The sequence below is a fragment of the Lissotriton helveticus genome, chromosome 10 (genome assembly GCF_964261635.1).
Source record: "Lissotriton helveticus chromosome 10, aLisHel1.1, whole genome shotgun sequence".
NCBI classification, from domain to species: domain Eukaryota; kingdom Metazoa; phylum Chordata; class Amphibia; order Caudata; family Salamandridae; genus Lissotriton; species Lissotriton helveticus.
Genome location: NC_136071.1, coordinates 187,332,922 through 187,354,568, shown reverse-complemented (window position 1 = coordinate 187,354,568; position 21,647 = coordinate 187,332,922). Strand labels below are relative to the sequence as shown.

Here is a 21,647-nt window from a genome sequence, read left to right as displayed (position 1 = left end):
AAAAGAGGAGAGACAATGGAGAAAAGACTTTGATTCAGAGATAAAAATTAAATACAGGGCCTCCATTAAAGCTTATAAATCTGCGCTAAAGGCAGCTAAACCTGCTTTCTACGCAGAGAAAATTATTGCATCTCCTAACTCATCGAAAGAGATTTTCAGAATTGTCAAAACTCTCTTGAAACCCCCTGACCCCCCTCTTGCCCCAAATGCATCAGGGCCCCGCAGTGAAGAACTTGCATCTTTCTTCCACACTAAAATCCAAAAGATTCTTCTGGGTCTCCCACCCATCCCCATCTCCGAAGCACTATCGTTAACTAAACCTCCCCCTCAAGGCACTTCTCCTGAACTCTCTTCCTTCACCCCGCTCACTGAGGAATTGTTACCCCCCCCCTCAATGCAATAAAAAGTGGCTCGCCACTTGATCCTGTTCCAATTAACATCTTGAAATCAGTCCTGCCCATTATTGCCACTCCAGTCATTAATCTCATCAACTCCTCGATCGAAGCAGGCACAGTCCCTCGGGACTGGAAAATGGCCATGGTCAAACCATTGTTAAAAAAAACCAACCTGGACCCTGGAGACCTATCCAACTACCGCCCCATCTCCCTTCTCCCGGGTATCAGTAAACTGGCAGAAAGATTTGTAAACCGCCAACTTTCTTCATTTCTGGAAGCCTTTAATCTACTTCGTCCTTCTCAAACAGGCTTCCGCCCTGGACAAGGAACGGAGACGGCACTTCTTAAGGTGGTTGAAGAGTCTAGGAGGATCCTGGACACAGGTGGCAATGTGGCCATTATCCTCCTAGACCTCAGCGCCGCCTTCGATACGGTAAATCACCGTATCCTTTTAGCCCGTCTAAACAAAATCGGAGTCTCGGGAAAAGCCCTCTCATGGCTTGAATCTTTCCTTCAGGAAAGGTATTTTAAGGTATTTGAATGGGATTGCCATTCATCGCCGATACCCTTGCAGTGTGGGGTTCCACAGGGCTCCTCCCTCAGCCCCACACTTTTTAATGTGTATATGTCTCCCTTAGCTGAGATAGTGCCCCCCTTCGGAATTGAATTAATCAGCTATGCTGATGACACGCAGCTCGTTTGAAACCCAGCATGACACACTTTGCCTTCCAAAACAAACAAGATGATGGACGGAATGTTGCACAATGGCAAAACATTCACCCCAGTCACTGATCTGGGTTTAATCCATCGTTATTTTGCTCACCAAGCCACCCCAGTTCAGACATGGCCATATGCAAATCAGTCTTGACCCTGTGCCTCATGGGAACAGTCCAGCCCGAACCGCGAAGCCATGTCTTCCTTGGACCGGAATCAAGCATCCTAGGACCGGCTTCTGGCTATCAGCCGTCTTCTGCCAGGATAGCTTGACTCCAGTGGCCTAGTGAGCAAGGGACCCACGTCTGGGCATACCCTTCCCACACTGGGGTGAATGTATGACATTGTTCTGCATTCTGTCCATCAACTGTTGTTTTTGCATTTGTCACCCGAGTGGGACGGGTATGCTCAGACGTGAGTCCCGTGCTCTCCATGCCGCTGGAATCAAGCTTTCCAGGCTGAAGAGGGCTGAAAGCTCGAAACCGGTCCTTGGATGCTTGTTTCCAGTCCAGGGAGGACCTGGCCTGGCAGTTCGGTCTGGACTGTTCCCTGGGGCACAGGGTCAAGACTGATTTGCATATGGCTGGGTTCAAACTGGAATGGCATGGTGAGCAAAAAAACGATGGATTTAGGCCCAGATCTCTGTACTGGGGTGAGTGTATGACATTGTTCTGCATTCTGTCCATCAACTGTTGTTTTTGCATTTGTCACCCCGAGTGGGACGGGTATGCTCAGACGTGAGTCCCGTGCTCTCCATGCCACTGGAATCAAGCTATCCAGGCTGATGAGGGCTGAAAGCCCGAAATCGGTCCTTGGATGCTTGTTTCCAGTCCAGGGAGGACCTGGCCTGGCAGTTCGGTTAGGACTGTTCCCCTGGGGCACAGGGTCAAGACTGATTTGCATATGGCTGGGTTCAAACTGGAATGGCATGGTGAACAAAAAAACAATGGATTTAGGCCCAGATCTCTGTACTGGGGTGAATGTATGACCTTGTTCTGCATTCTGTCCATCAACTGTTGTTTTTGCATTTGTCACCCCGAGTGGGACGGGTATGCTCAGGCGTGAGTCCCGTGCTCTCCATGCCACTGGAATCAAGCTATCCAGGCTGATGAGGGCTGAAAGCCCGAAACCGGTCCTTGGATGCTTGTTTCCAGTCCAGGGAGGACCTGGCCTGGCAGTTCGGCCTGGACTGTTCCCCTGGGGCACAGGGTCAAGACTGATTTGCATATGGCTGGGTTCAAACTGGAATGGCATGGTGAGCAAACAAACAATGGATTTAGGCCCAGATCTCTGTACTGGGGTGAATGTATGACATTGTTCTGCATTCTGTCCATCAACTGTTGTTTTTACACTTTGCCTTCCAGCCTTCTGAGGAGGATGAATTGGATACCATAATTTTGAAATAGTTACATCTGTTATTTACTGCACTTATAAACAGCACAGGTGCAGAAATTAGTGCTCTTTCCAATTCACTTGCAAAAGCTAGACCACCTATCATCCATTTAAAAGTGTCTGGTGGAAGTAACAACCTTAGAAGCAGAAAAGTATTCAGGCTCGGCTCAAATCACAGCTTGCTGCCACTCAATCCTTCTCAGGTGCAGCCCCATCTCTTAGTAACTCTATACCAGAAGATTTTCGTGGAATTTTGACAGATCTATAAAAAACTAAACTTTTGTCTGTATAGTCTCAATTTTGATACTTTAACCTCTGTTGGAATGAAAGACTCCCCTGCTTGGCGACGGACATGCACCCCTTCCCAAAGTGCCCCAGCTGCAACATTATCTAAATGTCTGGTACTGATTTTTGGTCTGGGGTGAACACGGATCATGCATGTTCGCCATGACCAAGGCCTGTTCAATGGTAATGCAGTCGGTTTAGACTGGGAGGGTCGCACCAAGCACTTTCGTTGTGAAGGTAGGGGCAGCTGCCCTTACCTTCTACCTCCATTGCTGCTGCCTTGTTGGCGTTTCCCCATTGGTCCCTCTTCCACCCTCCTTTGCCACCTTCGAACCTTTTACTGTTTGCTTGTACTTTGTTTTCCCATTTGTTTGCCTTTTTGCCTATTTGTGCCTGTTTGCCTTTACTAACCTTTTCACTCATTGTTTCACACTCTCACTTGCCATTTCTTCTACCTTGCCTTTTTATGACCTCTTACTCTGTTTCACACTTTCACCTGCCATTTATTTTGCCATGCTGTTTTCTGACCTTTCTTTCTGTTTCACTCTTACCTGCCATTTCTTTTGCCATTTGCCATCTTTCAAACTTTCATTTCACTTTGACACTTGCATTTTTCCTTCTCTTGCCTTGATGTTTTCTGACCTTTAGCGCTCTCTTACTCTCACCTCTTTTGACCTCGGCCACCCCAACACCTTTCCCTTTTCCCCTTTCCCACCTCCCACTCTTTACTTGCTCTTCTGTGTGCTTCTCCCACCTTTTTTTCCAGCCTCTGCTAGCCCCTCCCACCTCACCCCTGCACCCCTCCCTTCTTCCAGGACCTACTTAATGGTTGCCCCAGCGCAACTGTGCCAAAAGGGCAAGCCCATCTGCTCCTGTCTGCACCTGGATGGCATCCATTGCCAGGGACCCAGGTTCTGCCCTCCCCACAGCTACTCCACCGCTACACTCCTCACTCCGAACACAAGACACACCATCGACCTTTGCTTGTATCCTCCTCAACATACGCTCTCTGTGCAAAAACGCCACTGAACTATGGGACCTCATCTCAGCATAACACACAACATCGCCTTCCTCACCAAAATATGGCTTAAAACTTTATCCACTCCCAACATGACCACAGCAGCACAGAAAGGATACAAAATTAGTCTCAGGGACCGTACCAACAAACCCAGAGGAGAAATCGCCATTATCCACAAAGAAACCATCCAATGCACCACCACCATGGATGCTCTCACTCTGACCATGGAACACCTCAATGTCAGACTCTAACCCAACTGCAAGTCCACCATCAAAGGCACGCTTGCCTACTGACCGGCGGGTCCATGCCCTAACTTCCGCAACTCTATAACAAACATCATAGCACTCCTTGCCATCATTCCAACGACTACATCTTCCTCAGCGACCTCAATTTCCACTTTGAAGACCACAGCGAACCCAACACCACCAACCTCCTCGAATGCTTGAACAACAGAGGGCTCACCCAACTTGGCCATGGCCCTACACACACTACAGAACACATTCTGCACCCCATATTTACCTCAAGCAACAGAGTCCATTACAGTCACATCACCGAACTCATATGGCCCGACCACTTCATCATCATCATCTTCTTCAACATCACCAGCACACTGACCACCACCCACACCAGAGAGAGAGCGCCCCACTGCAGCTGGGGAAAAATAACCTAAACACAATTGACCGATGCTCTTAACTGCTTTAACCTCGACAGCTCCACCCCCCTTGACCAGAGGGTTAGGAACTACAATGCATGGATCACCGATTGTGCAAACAGCGTCATTCTCATCAAGGGCATACGCACCAAACAGCAGTTGGTACACTGAAGATCTTAGGACAGCCAAATGTGCCTGCAAATAGCAGCAAAGAAGATGGCATTCCTCCAAGGACACAACCAATAGAACCGGCTACAACACCTGCCTAAACCTCTACCATCGGCTTCTAAGGGAGAAGAAAATAGAGGCCTTAGCCGTCCACATTGACTCCAGCTCCAACCACACTAAAGAACTCTTCAGCATCATCAGGGAGTTCTTCAACCTTGCAGCCACCGAGAACAGCATCACTCCCTCACAGGAGCTCTTCGACACCCTTGCAACCTACTTCCTAAACAAGATCTCCTCCATCTTCTAGAACTTCAAACCCCAACCCGAGCCCACCGACTTCCTCAACTCACACAGCCTCACCAGCCCCGGCACAGAACCCTGACTAACAACTTGAAGCACCCTCACCACCCAGGAAACTGCCACCCTCATGAACTCCATTCACACAGAAGCACTGAAGGACCCCTGCCCACACCACGTCTTCAACATCAGAAAACACAAAATCAACCAAAAACTCACCTCCCTGCTCAATACCTCCATAACCACGGCCTTGATCCCAGAAGACTGGAAGCACGCTGCGATCAAACCCTTACTCAAGAAACCATCAGCCGACCACAGCGAACTCAAGAACTACCAACCCATCTTCTTACTTCACTTCCCAGGACAACTACTGGAAAAGGCAATGAACATACATTTCACCACTTATCTCGAGCTACACCACCTACTCAACCTCTCACAATCTGGACTCTCCAGCGACCACAACACCAAGACGGCACTCATCACAGCTACAGACAACATCCAAGCCTTACTCAATGAAGGAGAAATGGCAGCCCTGATTGTCCTTGCCCTCTTTGCAGCGTTCCACCCAGTATCCCACCACACGCTGATCACCAGACTACCCAACATCGATATCCAAGGGAACACCCTCAGATGGATCGCCTCTTACCTCACAGGAAGAACTCAGAAAGTCTGCCTACCTCCTTTCACCTCCAAACCTAAGGACATCACCTGTGGGGTCCCTCAGGACTCATCCCTTAACCCCACCCTCTTCAACACCTACCTTGGCCAACGTCGTCCGTTCCCACGGGTTCAACACCATCTCATATGAAGATGACACTCAATATATCTTCTCCCTCTCCAGGGACCCCACTACCACCAGAGCCAGATTCCACAGCTGCATGACAAGCATTGCCGACTGTATTAGAGAGAACTGCCCAAAGCTTAACACAGACAAAACAGAAGTCCTGATCTTCTGCAATACCTCCACCTCCTGAAACGATGCCTGGTGGCCTGCGGAAATAGGACCAGCAGCCTCCCTGTCAGATCATGCAGAAATCTCGGCATCATCCGTGAAAGCAAACTGACCATAAAATCCCAGGTCAACTCAGTCTTCTCAGCCTGTTTCTTTACTCTGTGTATATTACGAAAGATCTTCAAGTGGCTGCCCACCAACATCAGACTCTACGTCCTACAAGCCCTCGTCAAAAGCAGACTTGATTACGCCAAAGACCTTGACTACGGCATCTCGACACACACCTCCTCAACAGACTACAGGCCATCCAGAATGCTGCAGCCAGACTCATCCTCAACCTCCCCCTGTGTACCCACACCCCCACCCAGCTCAAGGAACTCAATTGGCTTCCTGTAAAGAAGAGATGCCAATTCAAGCCACTGACCCACATGTACAAAGCCCTTCACAACATGTGACCGGCCTACCCCAGTCTGTTTTTCCACCAACCTGCCAGACAACTCTGTTCCACCTCCCTATCGATTGCCCCCCCCCCCTCTAAAGAAGTACAAGCAGAGGACAATCCTTCTCCTAGCGAAGGCATGGAACAGCCTCCCCCGGATGCTTTGTACCACCCCATCTCTACTGGAATTCCTAAAAGCACTCAAGACGTGGCTCTTCGACTGAGCCTATTGCACCCTGAAAACCCCTAGATAGCTTTGTGGGTGATTAGAAGCGCTGTACAAATCAACTGATTGATTGATGGATTGACCTACAGTTAAGTGACGCGAGAATAGCGATGGAACCTTACCTGATTTTGTTAGACCATAGCAGACAGCCCACTTTGTTTAGTGGTCCCCGTTTGGCTGCCAGGTAGAGATCTCTGTGCTGTGAAAGGAGCCACCGGTGGAACAACTCACTACACAGGACTGCAAAGTGGACACCCCACATTTTCCCTGCCATGGGTTTGCTATACATCACATATTGGGCATGAGCAGGGAAAATCAATGACAGTTGCCTCGCCCTCAAGGGCAACCCAATAGCTTTTTTGAGGATGGACTGCTAGGTCAGAGGTTTATTCATGTGGATCCTTTATTTATTTAAAGGAGTTTCCTTACTCCAATTAGGTTTTTATTTCGAGTTTTTGAAAGTTTTCCATTACTAGTAGTGGAAAGGGAGAGGCAATAATGTTTCAGCGTTCCAAAAAACAAACCCCTTGAAAAAATTTCTGTTGAACGTTTTAGGAATGCAAAGACAGAAATCATAATGTAGCAGTTGCTACAGTAGTTACTGAGTACACCAGCATTAGGAAGAGGAAGGCTAACCGCAGTAAACAAAGCTCACTCACTTAGGGCATATGAGTTATGTTTAGTGATGTCATCTGGGTCTGAAGCCACACTATCAACATCCGCACTCTGTAAATGTTAGAAACTTTCTCGACTACTTTTTACAGTCCTGTTTTATTTGTCTTTTCGCCAATAGATTATTTCGCAAAATTCCATTTCAAACCTGAATTCTTGCAGAAAATTAGACATAGAAAGGGGGCGGTCCTTTCTTTTGAACTAGAAATTGGAAGTAACTTTAAAACAGCGTCATTTCCAGCTCAAACAAACTTATCTCACTGTGAACCCAATTCATAAATTGTGGCTAAAACGTTTTCGTAGCCGTTTTATCATCAAACGGATTTGCTTTATGCTGCATTCAAGTCCTTTATAAAAGTGTGCATATATTATTATATTATCGAATATTTGTATTGAAAGTATGTGAAACTACAAATTGTCAAAAATTACGAAAAAGGATTGCAAGTGTGTTCATTATGCTCGTGTGGCTGCAGCAATAAAGCCGCTTAAAGATGGCCACTCGGTTTGCACTCATCCCTCCCCTCGTCGATGTTTACTCTCCTAGGTTGGAATTCTCAGCTAAACTGCGGTTACACAGTTCGGGGAGGAAGAAACGGCTGCAGCACGCCCTCCAGAGAAGGAGTTGCTTTCTGTGATGACTGGTCCGGATTATCAGGAAGAAGCCAGAGGCTGCAAATGCAGGGTAAGGTCCACATACGCGTTATCTTCATCTTGCTCGGTCTAACGAATCATCTTGTAGACAGATATGATGTTCCGCTTGTTTTCGGCCAGTGAAGACAGGTTTCCGAGTGAAATGACTTGTCTCTACAGAAACACATTAAATGTTAAACGTTATTATTTTTTGCAGAGTGCCGCGTTTAGTGAGTATTCATGTGGATTCCTCTACGTTTCTCCCTGATACTTTCCATGGCATATTTTAAAGCAGGCAGATGTTTTCATCACCTGCCGCTCTAAAACCTGAAATATGAAAATGTTATGAATAGATTCAAAATTAAAAAATCTCGGGGAGCCTTCATTGATAATTCTAGCAGTTTTACTAAAAATAGACTTATATTTGAGCCTTTTCACTTCCCGTCTCAACGGATTACTTAATAGTGGAAGGAAGACACAAGGTATTCCTAACTTTTACGCGTCGTACAAGATGGCACACAGACATGTTTAAACGCCTTAGCCGCCCCTACTTGAGTTCCTGCTCCCCCTGCGATGTTTTGACTACTTACTGCCGATCCTTATTACTCTAAATGTTCCTTCTCCGTGTCCCGTTACTTAACAAAGTTTGGACATACTTCACAAACAGTCATCCTGTTTATACTTTATCAGAGATCTCTGGTATCTGAATTCGAGGCATACGTAGCTCATCCAATCCAGTTTTTTTAGAGCATTCTGGTACGTATGTGTGTTTATCCGATTATAATTTCAGTACCTTAATGCCCCGAAAACATCTGGACCGGATTAGCCATTTGCAGACGACTTCAGAGCTCTCATTTTATCCTTATGATATCCTAGGTTCTACCCCCAAATTGAAGCCAAGCTATTCTTGTAAGAGGCATGTAGAGAAGCAAGTTCTGGGCCGAAGAAGAGTAGGGCTTGGAATAATAAATTAGAGTATTACCTCATCTCTCTTTCTTGACTCCGCTTGTACTAAATAAAATTACTACTAAAGACTCAACGGTTGCTTTTAGGCTATTGACTCTCAATGGACTACAGACGATGTTGGATACATATCTGTGATTTTGATACCAAACATGGCAAGTTATATTTCAGTGACACTGTCTGCATTATGTCTATAGCAAAATTGGTTGCAGCCACGCCTCCTGTTGGGCAATCGTATACCAATGAAAGTATCCAGTGATGTCCAAGTAGTATGGTCTACTAGATGTGACCACCAACTCGTTCACCTACCCTCAACAGACTGAGGAAATGTATGATAAGCATGTGCATAAACCATAGCTACTCCATCTTTCAGTAGTCTACCCAAAGTAGCCTTAGAAGATTTCATACAGTGCACAAATCGGGGGTACACAGCGTCCACCCACTATTTTCAGGGGGTGGACACCGTCTACCCTGCAAGCAGCTGAGCAGCATAGAATTATGTTGAACATGTCCCAGTGTACTTTTCAGACACCAGGACACGTTCAGCAGCGCCTGTACGTTGTCTGCTTTCCATTCCCAGCAGCAACGTTTAGCCGGTGAGGGGGCTTTTTTTCACCTCCAGCTGGCTGAATAAAACGGCCAAAGTTAAGGGGCCATCAAGCCTTCTTTCGTTTGAATAGCCTGACTGGAGGCGGCCTGGAACCTCACACTTAAATGTAGATGCCACTGAGGGGAAACAAAGGCACACAGACTATTATTTCTTCACAGGTACTTAAGTGTGGCATGCTTTTGACTTTGTTCAGTCCATGTATGTAAGTGCATGCACAATAAGAATGCCAGGTGCGTTGGACTTCCCAGTATTTACACAATTAACAATATTCAATAGCACTATTTTATTTATTTTAAAGTGCTACGCATCCCAATGCAGGGTGTTGGAGTTCTATACAAAACATACACATTATATATTGACAATAAATCAAGTAAGTGTGTAAATCAATGTGCAAGATGAGTGACATGAGACAGGGTTACAAGGTGTAGGAATCACACGTCCATATCTCTCTCTGCTATAATAGAAGGATTGCAATTTATGAACTACAGGTAACAAAAGGATCTCTGTGTTTAAAAGCAGTAACCCTCTTATCTTCCTACATAAAATACATATCTGTCATCTACATGTTACATGAAGTGCTTAGCCGGAGACACATTAACCTTCTATACTACTTTAATTCAAATTTGGGACTTCACAAAACGCAGATCTCTCTCACAAGTACGTTAATCTCCAGAGTTATCTCACCAGTACTACTATTCCCTGAGATTTACTGGCCATCTCAGCAGCAGATGCCTTAATCCAATCAAATATTTTAAATTGCAGACTTTTCAACCAATTAAGCGAACAGATCTATTGCCTTGCTTCTCCTTGTCGCCAATTTCTATGTGGTATAGTTTAAAAATCCAAAATGTATTAGTTGAGGCCCAGATTTTGCGTCGGGATTGCACCACTTTTTGACACAACCCTAACTCAAAATTTCATTTGTTAAATCTCATAATGCACTTAAATGTACTCATGATATACCTGATAAACATGTGAGGTCTTAATATTTGATGTCTCCCCCCCCCCACACTCTTTACATGGTTGATAACGAGGATGGTAATCTCAGTTACCATCCATCTATATTTATAAATATGGCAAAGTGACTTGCTTCATAATACACTGTCAGTGCCTGGCTGTCTCTCTCTGACTCTCACTAACTCGAAGGTTCATATGCCACACAGTCTAGTTTGACATATGGGCTCCCTTTTCCATTCTTGGGGCTCTTCAGGATTCACCCCCATATGACGGACACCAGCTCCACTTTTCCCAAGGAGCCCTTTACTGCCCGGTGCTGTATGCCAATCAGTGCTGCCTCTCACCTGACCCCCACCCTCTCCCAAGTCGTGTCAGAGTGGAGTTGGGTCAGCAACCTTAATTGATCCCATCCCATCCCATGACGACTTGGGTAAGGGTGAGAGTTACAAAGTTTAAGCATGGTCCTGTGAAAATGTAACCCGACGACATGTCATCAAGTTGTGAGTATTCTATAAAGAAATACCCTGAATCTAATTAGGAGGGCATGCGTTGTGTATGGCTGGATTTTGCTTTTGCTTTGTGTGCCGTGGCCTGTGACCTGCAGACTTGGAGCCTGGTCTCGTCTCTTCCAAGAAACATGTATGCCTCTTAAGAGCTTATGCGTGAGCCGAGACATGAATACGGTTTATATAAGAACAGGCCCCACCCCCACCCCGAACTGTCCCAGAAAATGTCCAGCTTGCTCACTAGCATGTGCAGTCTGTATTACTTTTCAACTATCACCCCAAGGTTGCTTTTTATTGCGTTTGCAATGAAAAAATAACTGTTTGGCAGGCGGTTTCACTTGACACTCGATGGTTCACCTGTCAAATCAAATCAAATCAACTTTATTCGGTTTCCATTTTTTGAAAGCCATAAAAGTACATAAAAACAGAATAAATATTAAAAAACACAGAACTTTCTTTACCAAACGGTACTTTGAGAGCGTATTATTAGAAGTCCTTCTCATATCAGAAAAAAAGTACTCGGTCACAGTTCATAGGTTAGTTCGGTGCCTAATACACAGTTTAAGATACTGTGCCACAGATTTTGTCATCAGGTTATTTTCCAAAAATTGTAATGCCAAGTGGGCAGGACGACACCTGCAAATTTTTAAAACTTTTAATATTGGTGTTATCCATCGCCTGCGTAGTGGCGTATAAAATTTGCAAAAAAAGAGAACATGAATTGTGGACTGTGGAGATCAAGTCACAGGGACACGCTGAAACGGTATGGGTCCAATCGTTCTGTTTAGGAAATAAAACCAGGTAGTGGTATAAATTGAACCTGAAACGGGTTAGAAGGAATTTTTCATATTGTGTTACATCATACTGCAAGTACTGTTGAATAGTCGGAACCAACTGAATTAGTAGGCAATGCTGGACTGATGGTTTCCCTATTTCACTCAACATCCGTAGTTGAGATAGATGCGACATACAGATTGTTTTTAGTTCTTTTTTGGATATGTCTATTACTGACATGGGGTCGTCAAAAAATCTCGAAAACCCAATGTCTGTAAAAAAAGATTTCACGTATGCCAGCCATTTTATCTTTATCATATTGTCTAATTTCAAGCAATCCTGAATTATTATTTTTGTAAGCTGGCATTCGTCCGTTGCCCATATTCTGCGCCATAGCATGATCGGTTGAATTTTGATAATGTCGGATATGTATTCCTCCCCGAGTTCAAGGTGGCATCCATACGTAGTTGTGCTTCTTGGGACGGCCAGTAAAAATCTAAAAAAAGAGTTTTCGACTTTTTGTAATTGTTCTACGTTTGTCGTTCCCCAGACCCCTGCTCCGAATGTGGCTGTACTTATGCATTTAGCTTTATATATCTTAATCATCTCGGTCAGAGGTCTTTTACCGAGGCGAAGAGAAAAGGCCTTTAAAGCACCAACTGCTCTTATAAAGGACAATTTTCGAGAGTTGAGTGCTTCCTTCCAGTTGAATGCCTCGTCAATAGTGATACCTAAGTAGGGGTACGTGTTTGTTCTTTCAAGGGGTAGTTTGTCCACGTAAATTTTCTTTACCTTTTTCCCCGTGGTACCGGCATGCATCACATATGATTTCTTTATGTTGATTTTTAGGTTTAAACTGGTCATGAAAGAGCAATAATTATTTAAAGTCCGTTGGAGCTGGACTGGTGTTCGGGCAAGAATTACCGCGTCGTCGGCATATAGTAGTACAGGGATCTGCCGACGACCGGCTTCTGGGAGATCTTTTGCATCCTTTAACATTGCAGTCTCAAGGCCGTTAGTATAAAGCGTGAATAAGAAAGGGGCCAGCACACACCCTTGTCTGACTCCCTTCTGTATTGAAAAGCTGTCTGTCAGTTGACCGCCTGTCCCGAATCTGACCTTTCCCGTGGCTCCGGTGTATAATTCGCGAAGAAAATCGACTATTGGTGATTCAATCCCCATTTGCAGTATTATTGACCAGAGTTTTGAATGTTCCACACAGTCAAACGCTGCTGTAAGGTCAACGTAAACCAAATGTAAGCAAGATCTTTTTGCATTGACGTATTTGCCGGCCAGTAGTGTTAAATTTAGGACTTGATCCACTGTGCTCAGTCCTGCCCTGAACCCATACTGTAGGTCTGAGAGTACGCCAGATTCTTTCGACCACTCCTGGAGTCGATCAAGCAATATGCGCCCTGCCATTTTACCGATCGAGTCCAGGAGGGAGATGGGACGATAACAGCCGGGACTATCTCTGTTGCCCTTCTTGAAAATGGGGACAAGTATCGAAGTAGAACATGAATCGGGGAGGTCTGTGTCCTTTGCCGCGTTTAATACCTTAGTAAGAAGGGGGGACCAGAGATCAGGTAGGAGTTTATAAAGATCCATTGGGACCGAATCTGGACCTGGTGCTTTGCCTGTTTTGGCAGTCTTTATAGCCTTTGATGTTTCATTGATTGTAAAATGAATAGCTATTGGATATTTCACCAGCGGGAGAGGATCCGGAGAAGTTAGATCTGTAGATTCGGCGTCACAGAAAACCCCTGAGAAATGTTGTACCCAGTCCTGCGCACTGATGGCAACATCCAAGCAAGGGGCGTCATTATTTCCTGTTAAAAAAGGAGTTTTGACTATCTTCCAGAATGCTGCGCTGTCTTTTAGAGTACTACTTTTTAGTAGTTGGGTCCAAAGATTTGCTTTTAAGTCCTTTTTAGGTCTCGCCTGTCGATGCGCATGCGCATCGAGCAAGCGAGACTATAGGGGCTCATCGACTCTTTATCTAACTTGCAAGGAATCGTGGCGATTCCTTGCAGTGCCCGTGACTTTTAAGCTCAATGCGCATGTGCATTGAGCTTAAAAGCGCGTGCACAGCCGCCCGCATTCCTCCGACACCTTTGAAGTGAAGCTTAGCTTCACTTCAAAGGCCCGGCTTCTTCACACCCACATGCCGCTCTGCCCCGCTCCGCCCCCTCCCCTGAGTCATCCTGCCTGCCCTCGACGTTCCCCCCGCCCCCTCCCGCCACGCAATGCCGAGAGCTTGTTTTCCGTCAGCCGCTCTGCATTATCCCAGGCAATGTGCATTAAGGTAATGTCTTCATTCTCCTCCCCCCCCCCCCCTACTCTAAGAAGTTGCGTCAGCGATGTAAATGAGCACGAGATATTGTTATTGTTTCGAGTCATGCGAGATGCATGTAGTGTAAAATGTAACATGTTACCGAAAAAGGGCATTTTTGTTCAACAAAGCCATCGCAGCGTTCAGGTGACATCTGCAAGCCAATTACCCTCCCTTTGAGCTAGTGTGCACCTTGGCACGCTATCCCTTGCTTTATATCCATTTAAACGTGTATTTGTGTACTTTCCTTCGAGCACGCGGCTCACTGTCCCGCTGTCTGCTCCGACGTTCCTCTGAGAGTCCCTTAATCACACTCATTTTCGGAAAGCTGAGTACATTAATTAGTGTGAGTTTATTCCCTAGCCCGCGTGCCATGCACGGTGGCAATGCTTACCTAATTACCAGACTCCTGGGGGGGCAGGCCCAGGGCCGCCCCATTGGACGAACCCTGTGCCAGCCGTGTTAATAGCTCTGAGCTCCCCAGGGCCCGGCTCGAGAGCCTCCGAAAGTGTCTGGGGGTGTATCCCGGGGCCTGTGGCATGGCGGCTTCCTACCACAATACAGAGCTTTTAATAATGGCGCCCAAAATATTGTGGCAAAAGTGCTGACTGCCAGAATGCTGTGAAGGGAATTATATATCGGTAATTAAAGGGTTACTAAACTTACCTCCGCATATAGGAACCTTGACATTACATCTCCTAGTTAGACAGTTAAGAATAATACATCTATACTAACCCTCACAATACTCTGGCGGTCGGTATTTTTACCATAATATTTCTGAGGCAGGAAGTTGTTTCATAATTGAGCGTTTTTCTTAACCAGATCTGAAAACATCGTTAAATAAATGTTAATAAATCCGCACCGTTCCTTGGTTTTGAAAACATAAAATAGGAGCACAAGGTTGAGAAGTTTTCTGTCTATAGCCTTGCAAAGACAACTCAACCCCAACCCATGGGTTTAATGTATGCAGGGCAATGCGCTCGTGCACTACAAGCCTGGCCGGCGCTGTTCTGTCACACCGTTCACAGGAGATTTTCGTTTGCGTCAGTTTTCATTAATGCGTCTTTGGATAAATAAAGTGAAATGCTGACACATCCTCATACGGCTGTCGGTCGTTTCTTTTATATGTTTCACACATGACCGCAGTTCTTTAAAAGTTTATTTCTGTATTTAAAGGGATATCTACTGAAGTAGCCAATGGCGTCTCTCGTGCCCGATGAAGTTATTGTGTTTTAAATGTATGCAATTATCAATGAGGTCAGAGAGAAACGAGACTGTTGATGAATTGTTTGCGTGGTGGGTTTTCCGAAGTAAACCCGGTACCGGCGCTCTTTAAGCGCTCCGATACCCGGTTCCTGTTAGTTTAGCACTTTAAAAAGCATACGATTAGGACGAGAGCTACATTAAAAAAAATCTTACCGTGATAATAATGAATATAACATGTTTATAATTTTGAAATGGACGCAAGTCAACCCAGAATTGCCAAGACTTCTACTTGAGTTTCCCGAAATAAATGAGAATATTAACATCAAAAGTAGTTAGTTTCAGTTTTGTGCTACCGGGGCACCTGCCTTAAATTATACATTAATTATTATTTGTCATCTCCAGCTACGCATTGCATTGTGATTTATGTACTGTGATAAGAACTAAAATGAGCGCATTTAAACTTTCCGCCTGTGCCTCGGGACGGGTGTTATTCAATAACAAGTTCTACACGAACCTTACTGCCTCGGTACACATCTCCGCCCTGTAGTTTTAGTTTCCAGGACGAACAGGGCAGGTGTTGCAAGCACCCAGTACAGTAGCACTTCTTTTTTGACCGCGGAAGGAGGAGAGGCTGGGCCAACCAGCTGCATCTTGAGGCTTGGTTGTAAGAATATACTGTTGTCTGCCACACGCGCATTATCCCACAGAGCTATCTTTCCAGATGGACGTCAGTGGACAGCGGGAAAAACCAACGTTACAATATTAACTTCAGTGGCGCCCCTAATGTCACTGCAGTGCTGTTGATGCTTTTTAGGTCTCGCAACCTATCAATGCGCATGCAAATATATCTCCAGATCTGAGATAATCCCTTGAGTCCTGTAAACACCCGCAGCCATGCCGCTCTGCCCCGCTCCGCCCCCTCCCCTGAGTCATCCTGCCTGCCCTCGACGTTCCCCCCGCCCCCTCCCGCCACGCAATGCCGAGAGCTTGTTTGTGTAACTGTCACCATCACAATCACCACGACCTACTGAGGCCCAATAGAAGACAAATACCCTCATGCAATATATTTCTTCCCATAGATGCAGCGTATTTACGTAAGCAATCTCCTGATTACTGGCGTCTTTTGCTTTTTTTCTTGCGGCCACGTTTAAAGCATATTTGCTGCCGCATCGAATGTATACTCGTGGCCGGCGTTTGATGTTTAATTGCGGCCGCGTTTAATGTTAAGTCTCGCGCCGCATTCATTGTTTATATTTCTCTTTTTTTCAGCACTATTTTCTATCTTTGCCTTCTTATTGTCTTACTTTTCTGCTTCTCACTGGGTCAAAGTTTAGTGACGAGAAACAAGTTTACTGACATGGGAGCCGGCGTTCACTACCTGCACAAACAGAACTGCTCCGTGTGCATACTGTGTAATATATTAACTGCCGCGTTTAGTGTTAAGTCTCGTGGCCGGCGTTTGATGTTTAATTGCGGCCGCGTTTAATGTGAAGTCTCGCGCCGCATTCATTGTTTATATTTCTCTTTTTTTCAGCACTATTTTCTATCTTTGCCTTCTTATTGTCTTACTTTTCTGCTTCTCACTGGGTCAAAGTTTAGTGACGAGAAACAAGTTTACAGACATGGGAGCCAGCGTTCATTACCTGCACATACAGAACTGCTCCGTGTATATTAACTCAGAACTTAAAGTGCTAAGGAAAACCGAACGGTGAACAATACCTACGAACGCTATAGAACACCTAAGCATTTGAGAGTCAGGGGAATAAATGGCAAGACTGCATTTAGAAGGGATAGCACTGCTCCGATGCTTTTAATGAGAGAGTACTGACACATCTCAGTACCAAATAGGTACTCTGTAACAAGGAGTACCTGTACTTCAAAATTTCGATTTCAATCACTGGGCACCACATTTTATTGTAAACCTTGTACTTCCCCTCACCCCGGCCTTCAAACATCGTTTCATAGCGTAGAAAACCTCTTCAGCTAGTTAACTGAACAACTCATAACTTCTGGTCCATACCCTTCCCAAGAGAAAAACAAACACTAGATTCCAGTGTGCTCAATGATCCCTCGAAGACTTCCCTGAGTGCTCCCTCGTTTATTCTTTAGCAGAATATCTGTAGCAGGTCCCCGTCTGGTAGGATCGTAGTACCTATGGCTCACACTCACCCTCACTCACCCTCACCCTCACCCTCACCCTTACTCACCCTCACTCACCCTCACCCTCACTCTCACTCACCCTCAACCCCTCACTCACCCTCACTCACCCTCACCCACCCTCACTCACCCTCACTCACCCTCAACCCCTCACCCTCACACAGTGGAATAGGTCTCGGAGCATTTGAGTTAGAGCTTTTAGAAATGTTTATGTTTTTTTTTTTTTAATTCTTTAGCATTGGCTACAGGAAACAAAAATGCTAAAGATTTACAAAAAAACCCATAAACAATTCTAAAAGCACTAACTCTAATGCTGCGAGACCTATTGCATTTCCAATGCTTGTTTCTTTGTCTTATTGCTGACATATAAGCCTTCCTTAATTTGATTACTTCTCCTCTGTTTCTTTCTTTTTTGGCTAGGGCTCTCTTTAAATCGGAATAAGCTTTTGTACATCCCGCGTTGAACCATCCCGTTCTTATTTTCTGATTTTGTTTGTTGGGCTTGGTTAGTTCATTTCTTATGTTTTTCACAATTTCGTTGTAGTTGGTCATGATTTCTGTAGAAGAGGCGAGGGGATCTAAGCACTTGTCTATTTCGTTTCTACATATTTTAATTATTCTTGTATTGATGGAATCCTGGTCTATATTACTCCATTTAAGGGTGTAGCCATTTAATCTATCCAGAGTTAGCACTTCCTGGTTGAGCATTCCATGATAGTCCTTGTCTGATTTCTTTCTGTAATCCGGTTCTTGATATGTCAATCTTATTGGGAAATGATCACTGAGTGCATTGTTGTGCACGTCGAAGGACTTAATACGCACAGCTTTGTTGGTAGACATTAGTATATAATCTATTAGAGTTTCGAATCCTCTGCCATGAAAAGTTGGAGTGAAATGGGTTATTGGCGTTTTTATCATGTTGGCAAATCCTATGTCTAGTTCGGAGATAATCGCCTGTAAGTTATTGCCTTCTGTAGTGTGGGAAAAATGAGTTAGACAGTTTCCTTGTTCGTCTGTGATCCCACAAATGGAGGTGTCACTTTTGTTACATATGTGGAGGTTGAAATCTCCTCCCCAAATTATTGTGTGTGAGTCCTTGGCGTGCTTTGCTTTAAGATCATTGGTCAGGTTGAGTATTTCATTTAAGGTATTGGTCAGCTCCATAGGGCTCATGTTATTGTAGAAATTTATGATAGTGTAAACCTCTTGATTGGTTCCTTGGAGGTTAATGATCTGATAGTTCTGATGTAGTTTTATAGGAATTATTTCGCGACACGGCCAGAGGTTGGAAATATACACTGTTAGGCCTCCTTTGCTTCTCCCTGATTTCGATCTTATTGCTTGGGAGAAGAATGTTTTATAGCCCAATAGATGAATTGGGTTGTTGAGCCACGTCTCCTGGAGACAGATTACGTCATTCGAATTGACCAATTCGAGGAAACTTTTTTCGGAGTGTTTGGTCGCTAGTCCTGCAACATTCCAAAATAACACCCTCTTTGTCATGATTGTCTGGAGTTGCAACAGCTGGGATATTCTGAGCGCCGATTTCTTCAGGTTGACTAGGTTGTAATTCAGATGTCAAGTTTGGAACGTTTGCCTGCGCCTCTTGTGTTCCTTGTGACGCTGTTGACGATCTAATATGAGTCTTAAGAGGACTTTGCGACTTTTGTGTCAGGTTTACCTCAATTTGGATTTTTGACGTCACTGAGGTTTCATATGGCCCAATTTTTAATGCAAAGTGAATTTTATTAAGCATGTTACTTTTAAAATGGTTAACTGAGTTGTTTGTTGGGACTCTGTTATTAAACAAAGGGATCATGTGATGGATCTGTGGTGATGGTCAGTCGACCATCTCTAAACAGCTGTAGCTGTTGAAAGTTGGTATTCCAGACCATGGTTCCCTGTGTGGGGGTTGCTGTGCTCTCCTGCCATAAATGCTCCAGTCGCCCCGGTTTTTATACTCCTGCCCCCAATCTTCCTGGAACCTGCTCCTTTGGTTAGTTCCATAACCCCAGTCACCCTGGTTCCCACTTCTCGGCCCGTAGTCCGTCTCGTTCCAAGACCAGTTTGACGGCCAGTTAGGGTCCTCAGAACGGTAACCTTGTCGGGGGTAGAAGAAAGATAAACGTTCACCTGTTAAAGGCACAGCATAAATAACTGCCTTTGAGTACATATAGGAAGGTCGTAAAAATGCCTTTCACAGCAGGGTTGTCGCACAGTGTTATTCAAATTATTCTTAATTTTGATCTATTTGGTTATTTACATTGATTAAGCCATGTTGGAGAAGCATCAGTCTTCCTTCTCCCAGTCAAAACTCAAAATCCTCATTCTGCATATCTTCATCTGTGCAGAGATCTTGTTTTCATTGAAGCCACACTGGAAGGCAGCCAGCTGGTCACGCATCCTATTGCTTTCTCGCCTGTAAAATCTTCTTATTTATTTAGCAGTTTTATATAGCTGGCCCAAAGGTATTAGTAATATTTACGTGAGCACAAGAAAATGTTGAACATTTTGTAGTCACATAATAATTTGCTTAGAATCACAAGACGTTGAGCCCAACAGTAGGGATTCAATCCTGGGTCTTGAGCTCCAAGAGATGCAGCTATAGAGGCAAGGCCACATCTTCTTCCCAGATAATTAGGTTATTATTGATGGTTTCTTTGTTAATGTTTTGAAATATGATGAAAGTATTGTTTGCAATGTGAAAAAAGGAGACACGACTGGGTGAATAAAGAGAGGTTGAATCTCCAAGTCAGTATCATACTTGGCCACTCTCCATTCCTGATGCTTTTGGCCCTTCAGTGTAAGAGTGGGATCCATTTACTAAGTTTATTCCATCCACGCTGTCACTCTGACTAGGTTGTTTCTTTTGGTGAGCTTGAAATCTGATGTACATTTGCAGTGATTTCTAGTCTGTGAAGTAATAATGAATGGGCTGGGGTACATTTCTATTTCGCCCACTTAACGGCAAAGTCAGGAAAACTTTCCCTTGGTAAAGTGTGTAAATATTTCTGATTTTCTGAAGCTGGACGCTCCTTGATCTTCCTGCAGGCTGGGTTATGTGGTGCAGCTGGCCCAAGGGAGGGACGTCCTATGGCAAGAAATACTCAGGTGGTTGACAGCAGGTACAAGTTGCACAAAGGGAGTCTGGGGCTGACATCTGTATAGGGGCCTAGAGGTGTCACCGGGTGCTGTGTCAGAAAAAGACAATTGGGATACGAAGGGACCAGGTTTTAAAGGTACAATCAGAGACAGTATGGGGCACTCAGGGCTTCGCTCAGGATATGGGACGCAGAACAGAGCATGGAACTACTGTCAAACCGCTTCAGTCAAGTCCTGCCATACGCACCCATTCACTGATACAGGAGCTGTTTGCCACCCAAGTTAGGGGGTCTCTGAAACTGCATTTAATCTAAACTCTTAAATTTGTTTTTCACTAATACAAGGCCTGCATTTCCAATTGGATAACATTGAGCTTACCTTATTACATTTTATAAGTGTAATTTCCAATTGGGAAGATATAACTTAACTGGCTCAAGTTTGGTGTCTCTGGAAATCGAATTTAAAATCCTAACTTATAGTAAAGTCAAATTTTAAATAACAATTCTAAAAATGGCAGTTTTAGAAAGTTCATCAAAATGAAGGGGGCGACATTTATGCCCCTAAACCAGTTACACAGCTAGATGAGCAAATGCACAATATTTTAAGTTAATCAATTTTTCAGTCAATTCATCGATGCTTGTATTCAAGTTCCTCTTTTGAAGCTCAACACCACTTCATCCACACGTAAACTATCATGCAATTTTCCAAGTTTCAAGTGTTGATGATGTGACCATCCGGACCTCTATCAAAAACACGACAAACTCATAATTCATTAATGGCATGTTCTTTATTTCACCCAATGCATTTTGGACTGCAAGAGTCCTTCCTCAGGGGTAACTACAAGTGAAACATTTCACCATTAATATTAGCTTATGCATAACCTTGTGCATTTTTGTTATTTAACAAACTCTCCTAAACACCAGTGAAATAATAAAATGTTAGCACTCGTGCTCTCATAAACAATGATTAATTTAAAGCAATAATTACCCTCGTTCTCTCCCAAAACTATCTAACCCTTATGTGTTTCAAAGCTGCGTGACTCATGTCTTTTAAACAGGCAGCCCCCTTACTCGTGCCTAATTCGCCATACCCCAAGTTTTAGAAAGTTGACATTTTCTTGACTTAGCCATTTGGTACCTGTCTTTGGTCCAATGGCTGGGTGTATTTGGCAGTTGGGCTTTGTGTATTCCTGCTAGACAG

At 44.5% G+C, this 21,647-nt stretch overlaps 1 protein-coding gene across 7 annotated transcripts in view; it reads left to right on the top strand.

Moving 5' to 3' along the window:
- Positions 1–21,647, top strand: part of LDAF1 (lipid droplet assembly factor 1) — a 294,437-nt gene that overhangs the window by 32,948 nt on the left and 239,842 nt on the right. For all 7 annotated transcript variants that reach the window (XM_078665073.1, XM_078665072.1, XM_078665070.1 and 4 more), the window contains one exon: positions 7,755–7,892. The gene's annotated coding sequence lies outside the window, so the exon portion shown is untranslated. The remainder of the gene's footprint in view (positions 1–7,754; positions 7,893–21,647) is intronic.